The sequence below is a fragment of the Coturnix japonica genome, chromosome 1 (genome assembly GCF_001577835.2).
Source record: "Coturnix japonica isolate 7356 chromosome 1, Coturnix japonica 2.1, whole genome shotgun sequence".
In the NCBI taxonomy this organism is placed as follows: domain Eukaryota; kingdom Metazoa; phylum Chordata; class Aves; order Galliformes; family Phasianidae; genus Coturnix; species Coturnix japonica.
Window position 1 is genome coordinate 140,640,855 of NC_029516.1, and position 14,838 is coordinate 140,655,692.

Sequence of the window (14,838 nt, forward strand, 5' to 3'; positions counted from 1 at the left end):
GAAAAGAATGTCATCCCTCAGCACCTCCTTCCATTCCCCTTATGCCTCATGAAAAAAAGAAAAGAAAGAAAAAGTGCCAGTAATGGCAGGAGGGAAAAAGTTGTTCTTTGCAGCCTCGTATCCCGTATCTCATATCTCATATCTCATATCTCATGTTTCATGTTAGACTTCCTTCCATTAGCTTGTAAGGTCGCATGAGAGGAAAGGTAGTATTGATACAGATTTCTGCCTAGTGCTGCTTGATTTGGTTACCGTTATTTAGGGTTACCAATTCCTTGCAGCAGATCTTTGTGAGGATTTTTGAAGAATGGTTATACCTGGAGCCCTTGATGCATATATGGCTCTTCAGACAGTTTCTTTCAGGCACAAGACACTACTGAGAGTCTCAGAGAGATCTGGCAGGGAATTGCCCTGCGAAATTTAGATGTGAAACCTACTAACTTCAGTGAGGTCAAGATTTTGTCCATGGACTGACTGCAAACATCTATGCTATTTTTGGTGATACAAAGGTAGAGTGAGTAATAAGTACTGGACATTTCTGTCTAGAGGAATTTATAAAGGGTTAAATCATAATAATAAAAATACATTTTAGTGTATTTTTTCCTGTCTTCCATGTTTTGCGTTAATAAAATCTTGAGAAATGTTCTCAGGCATCAACGTCCTTACCTGAGTATGACCTATAACGAAGTTTTCAAGACAGCTTACTCTACTGGTGCAGTTTGAGTGCTTAGCAAATGCAGTAATGGAACATTATTTTTCATCTTTCATTAATATTTTATACCACCGTAGCACTAAAGAGCACTAGCCAGGTACTGCAAGTATATTATTTGGTAGTATACAGATAGACTGTTGCTCTTCTGAGGAAACAGCTGAAATAATACAAAATAATAGAAATGGATTTTGAGCCTTGGAGGTATTAAACCATAGCAGAGATGGTTTCTTTGCATTTTTTTTTTATGAATTCCTTGGTGTCCACATGAATTCTCTCCATTCTGTTGTCTTTAGCAGTAAAAATGCAGGTAGGTAAATGTGGTAAAACACTTTATGGCTGAGGTAAGAAAAACCTTAGTGTGTGTTGGAGTGCTACGTGTTGTACTGTAATTGGAAGCTTCTTTTGCCAAATTTAGGAATGAAGGAGTTAATTGGAATTTTGCCATTGTCATCAGTGGGAACAGGATCATGCCTATTCTGCCTTAATCAGTTATGATGAGAGAGATTTATAGGTAGGAAGTATATACATGACAGTTTCCAGCTCAGTGAGTTTACACTTGCTGCTATGAGATTTTTGGCTAATTCCCTGGAGTCCTCCCATCACATTTCTTCTCTTAGGTCAGCTGTGTTAGATTCTGTGAGATTTTAAGTAGGAGGACTAAATACCCCCTATGGTTGCTTAATTGTTCTTAAAACAAGACGGATTTCATTTGCCAGCTTGAGTTTTTGAAGGGAACCATGGACTGTTAGTATTGATGTTGGAATCTATTATTGCTGGGGACTAATATATTATTATTTTTTTGAAACAAACTCTTAGACCTTTCTCATTTTACACAATTGCAATCCACATGCTGCTCTGATTTGTGTCATATCTTTATACATGAAGCAGTTCAGATTTCATATGAGAAGTTCAGTTTAGTAGTTCAGTAGTTGGGTTTTAGAATCAAACACACAAAAATCCAAAAAAACCCATCATGATGAAGCTTAAGAGGAACTGAAGCCATTTAACATATATTAGATGCTCTCCTAGACCAGCATTTTTGTTGAGGTCTTCAGACTGTGCCTGGGATCCCTTATACTCAGACTGGATATTTCTAAAGATGCCACGAACTGGATGTCTCTAAAGTCTGAATTTAACCGAGCTGCCTCACCCTCTCACAACTGGAATGAACCAACATGCATATGTTCAAGAGACTAGTAGAAGCAAAATAACAAGGTTATCTACAAGATAAGGAATGTAAAGGGCTAGTTTCTGCTTTAGAGAAGCCCTCAGTTTAACAGCTTTCATATTTGCATTGAAATTCTGTCTAAATTGCCTCAAGTTTTGAGTCACATGGCTTGATAGGTTCTTAAATGTATTTCTTTTCAAGATGAATACTATAGTGACCGTAAGAAACTTGGCTTTATTAAAAATGTTCCTGATATTAAGGTAGTTTTGGAAATCTTTTATTTTCTCATTTTATAGGCTTTTTTTGTTTTTGTTTTTGTTTTTTGCTTTTTCTTTCCTAGACAGGAAAGCAAAGGAAGTACTGTCTAAATCCGTTTAGGTGATTAGGAAATTATAATTAAGAGCAACTGTGCCTTCTATGCTGGCATTTTTTTCTATTCCTCTACTGAAAAGACCGATTATACTGAATTAAAGCTACTTGATGGTTGATGGTTGTGTTTGTGCACAGAAAATCACCCCCTAAACCCACTCCCCAAAACAAAACATACTTTTTTCTTTTTTAGCAATGATTATGTTTTTTTTTGTTTTTTTTTTCTCCCATGGATTTTCATGTCTTGAAATAAAAGTATTGTTAATGTCACTCTTTTTAACCACAAACATCTGCTTTTATCACGTTGTTAGTCTTGGTCACTTGTAGTTAATTAAGATTTCAGACACAGAGTTGCCAATCAACATACTAAATGTACCTCTCTCTTCTGTTTTCACAAGCAGGCACCAGGAGATTCAACACAGTGGTTGATAGCTGGTATGTGATATCTGTCTCCTGGTTTATAGCCTGGTACAATAATGTCATTGCCCCATGTGGCAAATGGTGTAAGCTATTGTAAAACTGTTTGTCTATGTGATTAAGACATTGCAGCAGTGTGCAGCACCAGCCAATTACTTTTTTAATTTAATTATAGCAGAAAAAAGAGAATAGCATAATAGAAATTCTTGTCATAGGGAATATGTAAAATGTAAATTGAAGAGCCATGAAAATTTCATGCATTGGCAGGCTGATTTGTTCTTATTTTCAACTTGTTATGAAGACTGAGTTTCTTAAATGCAATAAAACAAGACATAGCAGTGTTTAGTAATTACTTAGTTCTACATCAAAATAATTATATACAGTATGTGTTTGCAATCCACTCTGCTGTATATGAATGTAAAAATGAACACTTGAGGGCCCATATCAATTTTGTCTTTTAGACAGTGTAAATAAAGCTGAATCTTCAACTTTCAAATTAAAACTGATAACCTTGGGCAATCAGGGCTTTTATAAAGAAGGGGAAAAAAACTTTAGCTTGTCTCAGAACAGGTTGTGTCTCTGGAATGCTTCTGGGACTAAAGAGATCAATTAAGTGTGTATAAACAAACAGTTGGAAAAAAGCTACTAAAACAACAGAGGAGAAAGCTCTCTATTGGGCTCCAGGGGCCTGGGGGAGCGAAGTTTCATTAACTGGATCTGAAGTCCTATGGCCTTCTATAAACAGGCATTAATTAAAGAATGTAAAAAATAAAGTTTCAGACCTTGCAATATGTTAATGATCATATGATTCAGGGCCTGGGAAGGAGAGGAGCAGCAGAGGTCATAAAATAAGCATGAAGCATTTAATATGAGTGCTTGGCAGGGATTTCTGCAAATTAGTTGGTTATTTGCTGGTCCAAAGCAAATTAAGGTGATTTTGCTTCACTTGCTAATTTTTTATGTGCATGCTTGGCAAAATGTTTTTCACAAATGGATGAAGGTTATTGTTAATGGCATAATGAGAAATATTAACATATTTAAATAAACCAGTGTATTCTGACATAGGCCACAGGCACACACTTTTACACATGTTTTTAAATATATCTTATTCTGTAGCACAGCAAGAGTTTTTTGGATAAAGTTCCTAAAAGAGCTTATGTTATTTGTAGTAACGTGTTTATACATTGCATAATTTAAACCCACCTAACACCTCAAACTTCATGTAAAAGGGCGTTATCCTTCAGAAACATTAAAAGAAGACTTGCAAGTTAAAACTAATGTGTTAGGCAAGTTTTATTTTTTTTTGTATATGTTTAAGAATATAGTCATCTAGCTATTTTTTTTTATCACTGCATGTAATGTTTCCATTTTATATCATGTTCAGCTTTTGAAATGCCTTAATTTCATTATTATTTGTAGGGAATTCAAGATCTTTGAAGATGTGTAAGCAGAAGTGTTTTTGTGTGTCTATTTGTTCCTATCCACACAGCTGTAAAATCAAATGAGAGCCAAACTTACTGTGTTTCTTTTTTTTATGTTGTAAACAAAGTGAAAATGTTGGGTGTTTGCATTTACCAGCAGTTACTGTCAGGAAGATGAAGCTAATGACAAATTCTAACTCTATCTTGTCCAAGTAGCACATTTCTTTGTCACTTACTTGTATTCTTACATTTCATCTATTCAGTCATATGTGCTACTGGTTTCTTTTTTGTGGTATCTGATTTCTCCCTTTAGTAGCGCATATACATATATTATTTCCATTGCCTAATAGTTTAAGGAAAGAAAGAAAGTGAGAAACTACTCAACATTTAGATTGAACAAGTTCTGTTTCTTTAAGTTCTCTGAAGTTAGAAAGTAGATGTGGCAACGGTACATAGTAGAGGGAGGTAGTATGAGTAGGAAGCTACTATTGACATTGTTCTGTTGCAGCAATTTTAGATGGACAAATTGCAGTTGAGAAAATTTCATGACTCGGTAAAATGAGCAATGATGACATCTGTGGATGCAGGTCTGTTCATATCTTTGCAGAGCCTTTAGGGAAATAAATATCTCGGAACATTCGGTGAAGTGAAGCTCACTCAATAAATCAACCTGACACAATAACACTTCTGGCACATGAGCTCTACTTCTCCTCAGCACCACCTACCCCTCTGTGTTCCTGTGCTACCAAATGGTGTCTCCCCACAGGCCTCTAAATCAAATCAGAACACACAAATACAGTGAGAATTTATTGGGAATTGGTTTTGTTCGGCAAAAACATTACTTATTAGATGAACTGAAATGATAAATTTTTACCCTTTAAGCACTGAGTAAATTCAGACACCTTTCTTGAGTATGAATTGGCAGATAAAGTTTAGGCTAACTTACAGAAGGTAAACATCTGTGAAGAGAAGTTTACAATCTGGTTTGTCAAAATGGATGTGTAAGTTCTCCAGATGAGGTAAATTAGCTTTTGAACTTTTTAATTAGTATCTCTATTTATGAAGTAAAATTAGAATGTATTAAATTATAGCAATAGGAATACTAAATGTGTCACCCTGTTGCACCGTGGAAGTAGAACACTCTAGAAGGGATGTATCAACTATTTCATGGTTAGATGCTGTTTTTACAACATTTAATTATATTATTTCTATGAACTCAACCTCATATATGTAAAATATTATATTAAATCCTTTGATTAGTGTTTCTGAAGGCAAGAGGAAGAGAGGAAGGTTTCAGTGCTTTGTCTCTGTTTCCCAGATTTGGAACAGAAACATTTAGAATGTCCTAAGAGTCCTTGGGTTAAGTAAAACTAAATCAGGCTCAGTAAATAATTTTGATTGAAGTGGATCCCTTGGCTGGAAAAAAAACAAACCAAACCAAAACACAAGTACTGTAGGATTTCAAATCTCAATTTTGTTTTGGAAATAAAGAGTGCTTTTAAAAATTACAGACGTTTTCTGTAGAAGTTGCAAAGTGATATTTTCATGAGCTTGAAAATTAAACTTCCTTTCGTTAATATACAGCTATATGTGTGTGCATAAAATTATGTAACTGTTGTATATATACATGCACACATACATAAAGCAGGGAGATTGCTTTGCCATTCAGAGGTTTTTCAACATAAAACATTTTTATTGCACTAACTTCTGTTGTTAAACTCCCAGTGATTTAGGTATACTTAAGTTCAAAAGAGATATTACCTGGAGTGGTAGGAACTGTGTGTAGACAGGGCCTTATTGTGCTGCTGTTTTGCCCTCCATGAAAAAAAAAAATAAAAAAAATCTAATATCCTTTTACTTGATTATCTAATTAATAAGATTTCTTTCTAATTAGGTTGAAATTGTAACATTTCACAAACGTCCCCTTACTAAGCAAGACACTTCTTAGAATACCTACGCTCTGGGGAGCATGAGATATCTGTTCTTGAGGGAACTGTGGCAACCTTAGATTGTAAAACTGGAACATCTGATGGATTTCTGATTGAAATACCAAATACTACTTTAATTTATTTTACTTCAAATCTGGCGGTAATCATCACTATTTTATTTCAAGTTAAGAAAATACAGAGAAAGTGTGAATCTATATATATATTTTTTGTTTTAAATTTTATTTTGAAGTCAGGAGAGTGAGCTAATGGATTTACTCTTTGTGTTTTGCTGCAGATCTTAAGTTCTGATATCTCATCTGTTTATACAGAGCCAGAAGTTGTTTACAGTGTGATTGTTCTTTTCTTTTTCTTTCTTTTTTCTTTTCCTTTTTTTCTTTAACAAATTATGATGTCTGTTGCTTTTCCTTCAAACTTCCTTTCTCTTTCCATTAAAAATAAATAAATAAATTAAAAAATCTTTCATTTCAACTCTCTTCTGGCGTAACACCAAAGTCTTCTGTTCATCATTTGTCCAGCTTTAAATGTGTCTGAGCTGTGTAACCTGCTGAGTGGAATGTACTGTTTATCCTGTTGCATATTGTTTCTGTATGTGAAGGAGTATAGTGATACCAAGGCTTGGCTGGCCCAGACAGTTTGTTACTTCAGGACAATTTTGAAAGCCTCCATTCTGCTGTGTGGCAGGGAATGCCTTTGTGTTGGTTTCAAGGTGACAAAACAATCTTGAGTTTTACTTTGGGAACCACTGTTCCTTTGTCATTGTGAATTCCTGCATCTGACTGAGATTGTGTTTAATCTTGAGTGTGCTCTAACTTTGGGGTGAAGTTGAAGTAGTTATCTTGCACTATCATGTAGATATATTGTTGAGAAATACTAACCCAATCAGTAGGGTTTTAATAAAACATTGGTAAAGAATAGTAGAAATTCTGGCTGTAGTTATACTTGTTTGCGTAAACCAGACTTACACTGATGAATTAATATTTGTCTTGAGATTTGTTTCATTGTCAGTTTTTCCCTCTTGCCCTGAAATAGAAAACAGACATACTATTAGACAAGTATTTAAACAAAGTATAGTTATGTAGGCTCAGACTGTGAAGCTAGACTGTTTTTGTGGTGCATGTTTGCATACTCACTGTCACTGGTTCGCCAACTCCTTACAGGAGCAAGGCCTGTACTTTAGTCCACTGTGTTCTCTGAGGCCATGTTTTCTGAAGAATAGAGGTCATTATGTCAAATCATGTGGAAGAATATTTAAAAATCCTTGTTAACTATGTGACTACAGTAACATTTATAGGCATCTGTGTTAAAGTACAGATAAGTGATCCAATCAAACTCTTCAGGGTATAAAATTGCAATGATTAGGATTGTAGAAGGAGTGCTTCTTACACATGGACCTACCCAGCTGATTGAGCCCTTGTTTGTTTCCTTCTTTTCCATGTTCAAAATACATGATTGTGCTTCACCTTCATGCTTCATAAATTATTTTACTGTGCTGATCAGTCAGCCAAACTTCCTATTGAGACAACTTTGGCTTTTAAAGTTCAGTTAAAATTTCATTGCTTATAAATGTTTACTCTGTTTTCTTTGCTGAATCTCTCATGGTTACAGAAAGCAAGTAGGTTTTTTTTTGGGGGGGGAAAGGTTGAGCAGGAATTTTCTACGTAATCATGAAACTGTCCTTTCATTCTGTCTCATCTTCAGAATTCCAGAGAGTGCCCTGTTAACATTTTCTTATCTGGGATACTAAACTTGGCCAGCCACCTCTTATTCTAAGAGGGGTCTTAAGTATGGAATAAAACTATCTTTAGAAATGACTAAAAGGTATAGCCTCAACCAGGAGCTTCATTTGTTTTTCTTTCTCACTGGTTTAAAAAAAAAAAAAAAAAAAAAAAAAAAAAAAAAGGTCTGTTTCAAATCCTATTTGTCCCTTATCTCTGTTTGTTCAGTTGTTTTTAATATCACGTACTGAAAGAATTTCAATAGCTGTTTCACCATGAAGTCATTTGTTATCCTTCAGCAGGCCTTTGCCTGCTGAATTGTAAAGCAGCCTCGACTATTTGCATCCTCCAGATGGAGCAGCATATAAACACTCCCAGATATTTCTGGTAAGTATGAAAAAAATATCTTATTTGTCCTTTCTGTGAATAAATAAGAGAATGTCAAATTTTATAGACTAATAAATTTGTATGCCTGCACTGACATTGAATCTCTCATGGCCTGCAGTGTCACAGACCCTGAGAAACACAATTTTTTTTAGTTTCAAATGTACACTAAGTCAAATAGAAGCTCAATAAAAAGCCAGGGAATTTGATTGCATTGTTTATGTCTGCCCAGTAGTCTAATTCAGTCGCAATTTGCTATGAGGAAATACAATTTACATTTTTCCAAGGCTTATTGCATAAGCAATCACTCACATATACATGCATGAGTATATGTCAAGGAGAACTCAAATAATGGGTTAAAGTGTCATTTAATAGTATATTCTAATGTCTGTTTTTATAACAAGCAAAAATCTTTGCTCTATTACAATGAGTCCTCCTACCTACAGAAAATTAATTTGAATCTCATCATTATTAATATTTTTTATCCTTCTCATTTACAACATATCCTAAATCTCAATTGCTTGGTGATACAAATGTCTACACCAAGTATCACCGCATGGAGCAGTTCCAGATGTTACTGTAAGTCTACATTTTACATTCTCTTTTAGTTCCTAAAATTAATCTCAGTGAGAATTTTAATTTATGTATCTCTAATTTTAAACAGAACACACAATAGAATAACTTACAATGCTCATACTCATCTAAATAATGAAGTCTGACAGTATCCTCTGTGGCTGAGTAATAGGCTTTTTGTATTTGCTAGTTTTCATAGCTTGTTTTTCTGTTTCTTTCTAATTTAGATCCAGAGATCTTGAAACAATAAAAATATATGTAGGAAATAAAAGTTGATGAATACAGAAAGTGTTAGGGGTTGAATTTAATTCACTGTATTTACACATGATAAAATACTCCTTGATTAAATGCCGGCTGATAATTTTCTGAACTGTTTGATTTTTCAAAACAAATTTATAATAAGTCATATGCAATATTTATCCTGTTCCATTAGTGCAGTTAAACAGAAATTAGTGCAATTCACTTGAGTTTTCTAGCAGCAATCTAATTCCTTGAAAATTAACTTAGTAGGTTTTTGCCTGGCTGAAGTGAAATATTTAAAATAAATATTTAAGCATTTCTTGAAACAGTGCTTAGTAGCAACAGCTTATCAGAGGACGTGGAGGGGGCACTGTTATGTGCTACATTTTCTCTAATCACTGCTGAGCAGATTTTTTCATTCAGGACTTGGTACTGCTATATTTCTGGAAAAAGCTGCAGAACGTATGCAATGTATTGTACATATCTATTAATAAGGCTTTTTACATATACACAATTCAGTTTTTCTTTCATACTTGTAGCTGGTTTTCAATTATCTAGAGTTTTTGTGTGTGTGTCTGTGAACTCATGTAAAGAGAAAGCAAATAAACTGTATGTTTAAAGATGAAGTATTGCCTGCCTTAAAGGGCTTTCACATAAAACAGAATGAAACCCTACAGATGTCACAAGTTGTTTAGCAGATAAAACACCCCTTTACTTAAATAGTTTTTTCCAAAGCAACAACTGTAGTATTTGCTTTATGATCAGCATAAGATAGCATCATTATTGTTACTTTGATAGCAAGAGAAACATGATGCAGACCATACTGGCCTCCTTTGGTATTACCAGTTTTATTTTTAAACACAGTAGTCTTTTTTTTCGTAAATAGTCATCTTATTAGTACAGAAGAAAGAGATTGGTGGGAAACAAAACAAAACAAAACATTGGAATTTGGTATATTTTGCTGTACCAGAGCTCTAGCTGAAAAATAATGGAGCATTTTGATGATGAGGTTGGGAGAATGAAATTGATTCTGTATTTTGCTTTCCAGTGACACTGGAAAGCATCTAGAGGGAATCTGATTTTAGTGCCTAAAACAGTGTTATCTTCCTGCTTCTGTAAAATGGGCAGCATATATGGATACAAACTGTGACAGCACAGTTCTTTTGAGTATTACTCTGCTGATTATCACCCAGAATAGTTTGATAGTGGAATTCATCTCACCAACTTTGGTCATCTAGAAATTAGTCATCTAGTCTCCACTAGTCATCTGGACTCTCTAAGGACTCTGTCTTTAATGGAGAGGGACACTCCCCTAGGGTGTTTGAAGACAGTTGTGATGAATTGCTCTCTGGGGATGCTTCTCTCTGTCTCCTCCATCTCTTTATTTGTTTATTTCTCTTTATTTGTAGACTGTAAACTTAGTTGATTAGCTTGGACCCAGTGCTTAGGATTCTCATGGATTTTGCGCTTTGCATTTGTTGAAAGCTGGCTAAGTGGGCATCCCTCATGGCCAGTTTCACATTTTTTGTTCTTTTTTTTTTTTGAATGGAGTCAGAACTGAACAAAAAAGTGTTGTATTTGTGACATCCAAGAAATATCTTCAGAAATTCTCACAAAAAACTTTAACCAAAGCTCTTTTAACTTAATTTGTTGTGCATTTGATTCACTGCAGTACTATCACTGAAGCTTCATTTTCCTTTTATTTCTCAGCATGCAAGTTTTCTTTCTCCAGGTCTTATTCAATTATTGTTTAATGCATATGGGTTCCAGCAGAATAAATAAGACTGGTGATGTTTGTCTAAGAGCAGCTTAAAAATGGTCAGGCTGTGCTTCATACTTGTTAGTTTTCCTGGCTTCTGTGTCGCCAAGAAACCTTCAAAATTTGAAAATGGGCTGTATGGGCTAATTTGGAGATAGAGAGGAATTTGACGTAAATAAAGGCTACTACTTTTCTGATTAGTGATTAGCATCCCCAAGGGAAACGGAAGATTGAATTAACTGAAAATAATGCAGACCTGTATAGAGAGCTGATGCACTGAAACCTGTATAGTAGCTCCATGCGTATCTTGAAACAGTTGTAATTATCCATGCCATCAACACACGTGCATTTATGTAAATGATGATGGAGTAAAGTACAATTAAAGTTATGAACTGAAAGTAGGCCAAAGACTGTTTTTATTGAGATCAGTAGTTAAATTTCTCCTGACTTCAGTGAGATCAGGAATAGTTGCAGTCACATTAAATATTTGAGATAGCAATTATCATATTTTTTGCATTATGTATTTGAACACATAACTGGCTTGCATGTCTTTCCTAGCATCAGTGAACCACACTTACACTGCTCTGCTAGCTGTACTTAAAGATCTTAGTTTTATGTTTCTGAAAATGTCATCTATTCCTTCAATCACTTGTAAGCCCCCTGTAATCTCTTTTTAATGTAAGCGCTCTGGAGTTTTCCCTTTTGTTTGCTGCCCTTGCATTATTTACTTTGATCTGCTGTGAGAAAATCTGAAAGTGTGTTGTCCTAAATGCTAGCATCTCACCAACAAGATTTGAGGCCTTGTACTTCACATTGAAGAAAAAGGCTCTTGTGTGAAGACGCAGGTTTTGTTTAGTTCTCTGTCCCTGGTGGGAGCCTTAATTGCATTTTCTCTCTCACACAGTGGCTGGCTAAGGAGTGCCTGCCTTCCCTGCTGATGCTGGAGTTTTCAAGCTCTATTACTCTATGACAGAAAAAATTCCTTGGTCCAAGAAGAAAAGGCTCAGATTAAAAAAAAAAAAAAAAAAAAAAAAAAAAAAAAGTGTTTAAGTATTGTCAGTTTACCATGTGTGGTAAACAGAACAAACAATAGACTTGCTTAACCTTCTTCCCCACCCTCTGAGACTCCTATACAAGTTTTGTATGACCTACTTTATAGAAATCACATCATATTTAGAATGTTAAATATTATGGAAAGTATAATTCCCTAGGGCAAATAAATTAGACTTCTTGGGAAAAGTGGTAAACAGAAAATTATAAATGCTTTGTGTTCTCTTAATGTGTGCCAACCCATTTTAATGCATATTTTATAACCTTTAACTGGAGTTAAAACAAAGTAGAAGTCCCTGATTCATTTTTAAATTCTATTTCATTTGCAATTGGAAATCTTTGAGATTTCAGATGTTATAAATAAATATTTAATATCCAAGCACATCTGTGACGGATTTTTTGATAAAGTAAGGAAAGCTTTCCAAAAGATTCTCAAGTTGCAGTTAAGGGCTTAGTTTCACTGAATATTGCCTGACATTCTGTGTGCTGTGCTGTACGGTGCACTGGACAGGAATACTTAGAATAGTGGAAATAATGAGAAGAATTATGGACTGTGTCATTTTAACTTGTGTGAACGTGCTGCTGGATAGAAACAAGGTAATATTCAAACAAGCTTATATATTTTTAGCAGTCTTATGCATTCATGTTTATATGACAGCTTGGTGATTTCTGCACTTTGATCTGTGAATTCATGTCCCACTTAAAAATTCCCTATTTTGGAAGGAGAAAAAACACACCTTCTTATGCTAGGGAAAAGAGCCCTTCATCTTTATTTTGTTTTCTTCTTTAAATATATTTTTCTCTGAAATTCTGACGTGTTCTTCATTGATCTGCAGTTGCTAATGGTGAAATAATGATGTCATATGTTGGAATTTTTTTTCCATTACTGTTCAACTGTAAAACCTTTGTGTAAGCTTTTGCTTCACTTGCCGTATCTCCCTTACCTCAGGGTTAGTCTACAGAACTTGAATTCTGGAATGACTAAAATAAATACTTACATTTTTAATCCCTGTTATTATACACCTAGCAACAAAGTATCAGGCTTTTTGAGCAAAATCTAATTCAGATATTGGATAGCAAATTTTTACTTTGGATACTCAAAACATCACTCCCTGCTAATTATGTTTCTGATGTTGCCCAGATGACGTACTCTGCTTTGTACATTTCACTGATGGGCTTTTGTTTCTCTGCTTGTTTTTGTAAGATGTTTACTTTAATTCTTCGGCATGATTTATCTTAAATAATTATCTTCTTACTGTACATCTTCACAGTAGAGATCACCCAGGGTGTTTCTGATAAATAGCTCTCGGGTGTGAGCCTGAGGCTGTTGAAAGAATTCTGAGATGGGGAGGGGGAAGAAGGGCCAAGCTCTGGAATTCACTTCTGTGATTAGTCTCACAGAGCCTGAATTTGTTTGGTATGTTACAAGATTTGTTTACTTAAGGTTTTCTGGGAGAAAGTAAATTTCTCCTGTGATTTGTCAGGAGCCTGTTTTGAGGAAGAGGGGCATTTTAAAGACATCTCTCTAGAGAGATACCTAGAAGAATACTAGAAGAGTCCAGCTTGAGAAGTAGTTCTGGAAGGGGCAGAATATTTTTACCTTTATTCATTTGCAGATCCGCTCAGACGGTGGTGTGCTTTTCTACACGTAGATATCATAAAGGTCTCACTGCAGATATTGACACTTGATACTAATGCCTGAAACATCTTGATGACTCTCATTATTATTATTATTTTTTAAATAGTGTTCAGAAGATGCTTAAGACAGAATCACACAGAATCACAGAATCATAGGGTTGTCTGCTCTGTTCATGGAAAATAAGATCAGGCGTACATCTGAAACAGTGTACTGAAATAGTGTGTTCTCTATATCCTGTTATGTTCTTTAGAATGTACAGAAAGATCAGTCAAAGAAATTCCCATTATCTGAGGAAAAAAAATACTCTGGTATTCTTTGTTAGTAATTCCAGCCATTGCTAAGTATTTGTATGAAGAAGAATTATATACTTTGGACCCTTATCCTTTTGGTTCAGTGTTTGCAAAGGTTATGTAATTCGTCTAGTTCTTCAGCCTCCCTTAGTTCCCATCTCGTCATGCTCGTGTCCTCAATCAATACTATAGACATTTATCCCTGACTTACTGAACATGTAAAACTGTTACATTTTGAAGATTTGAATACTTATTTACACTGAGGCTTTAAATTGGTCCTTAGATACTCAAAAATTAGCTTATGTTTTGTCTTTCAAAAGTATTTTAATAGTCTCAAGTCTGACTGAAGAAAGTTTACTCTTCTATGAAACTTTTCTTAATTATATTTAAATAAACTAAATTAAAAAGCAAACAAGTTAATGTATTTGCTCTCTTAGTTAACTCATTTTAAAACAGATTTTTTCATTAATATTATTTTTTAGTATAAATGCCGTTTTCATTGTAAGCATTTTTAAAGCTCCATAAATTTGATCGAGTAAGTAGGAATAAGAGTATTAAGTAAGAGAAGTCCTGTTTCTCAAGTGGATCATGTGTACTTGCATTAGATATATCAAATTTAGTTTGTTTTCTTTTTGATTAAAATTACAAAGATAATGTATTTTTTTTCTGCTATATTAGCAAATACTTAGCTTAGATGCTTGTTTATTCATCAGGTAGAAGTTACACCTCACTGAAGTTCAAAAGCCTGTTCCACTTGTGTAATGTAGGTGATCTCCAGCTTTTTCTTGGTTGAGCACCTGTGCCCTGCACAACAGTGATGCAACAGTAGATGGTCAGTCACAGATTTGCATTGCTAGAACGGAGAATGCTGCATAGCAACTGCTTATACAACAATAAGGAGAACTCTCATAAGGTATTGAGACATACTGTAGCTTCTTAGTTTCTTTACTCTTTAGTTAAATGCAGTTAAATTGTCAGGTTCCTTGCTGCGCAAAATTAAAGTAACTGCTGCATTCAGATAGGTAATATTTTAGGAAGCATCTGAAAGTGAAGGTAAGTTAACTATCCCGTGCTCCTCAACACTTAAATGTAGCCTTAGTCTAATGGAATGATGGCCATGTATTTTGAGCAATGTTCATCTGGAAACCTTTC

The 14,838-nt window shown here is 34.7% G+C and overlaps 1 protein-coding gene and 1 long non-coding RNA gene across 8 annotated transcripts in view; one reads left to right on the forward strand and one right to left on the reverse strand.

Annotated features, from left to right (window-relative positions):
• Nucleotides 1-14,838, forward strand: part of DACH1 (dachshund family transcription factor 1) — a 351,137-nt gene that overhangs the window by 56,819 nt on the left and 279,480 nt on the right. The window lies entirely within an intron of this gene.
• On the reverse strand, nucleotides 6,969-14,544 carry LOC107308070. The gene is made up of 3 exons (XR_001552624.2): nucleotides 14,413-14,544; nucleotides 7,167-7,241; nucleotides 6,969-7,056 (listed from the first exon to the last, which is right to left on the reverse strand). It is a non-coding gene; the product is annotated as an uncharacterized LOC107308070 (long non-coding RNA).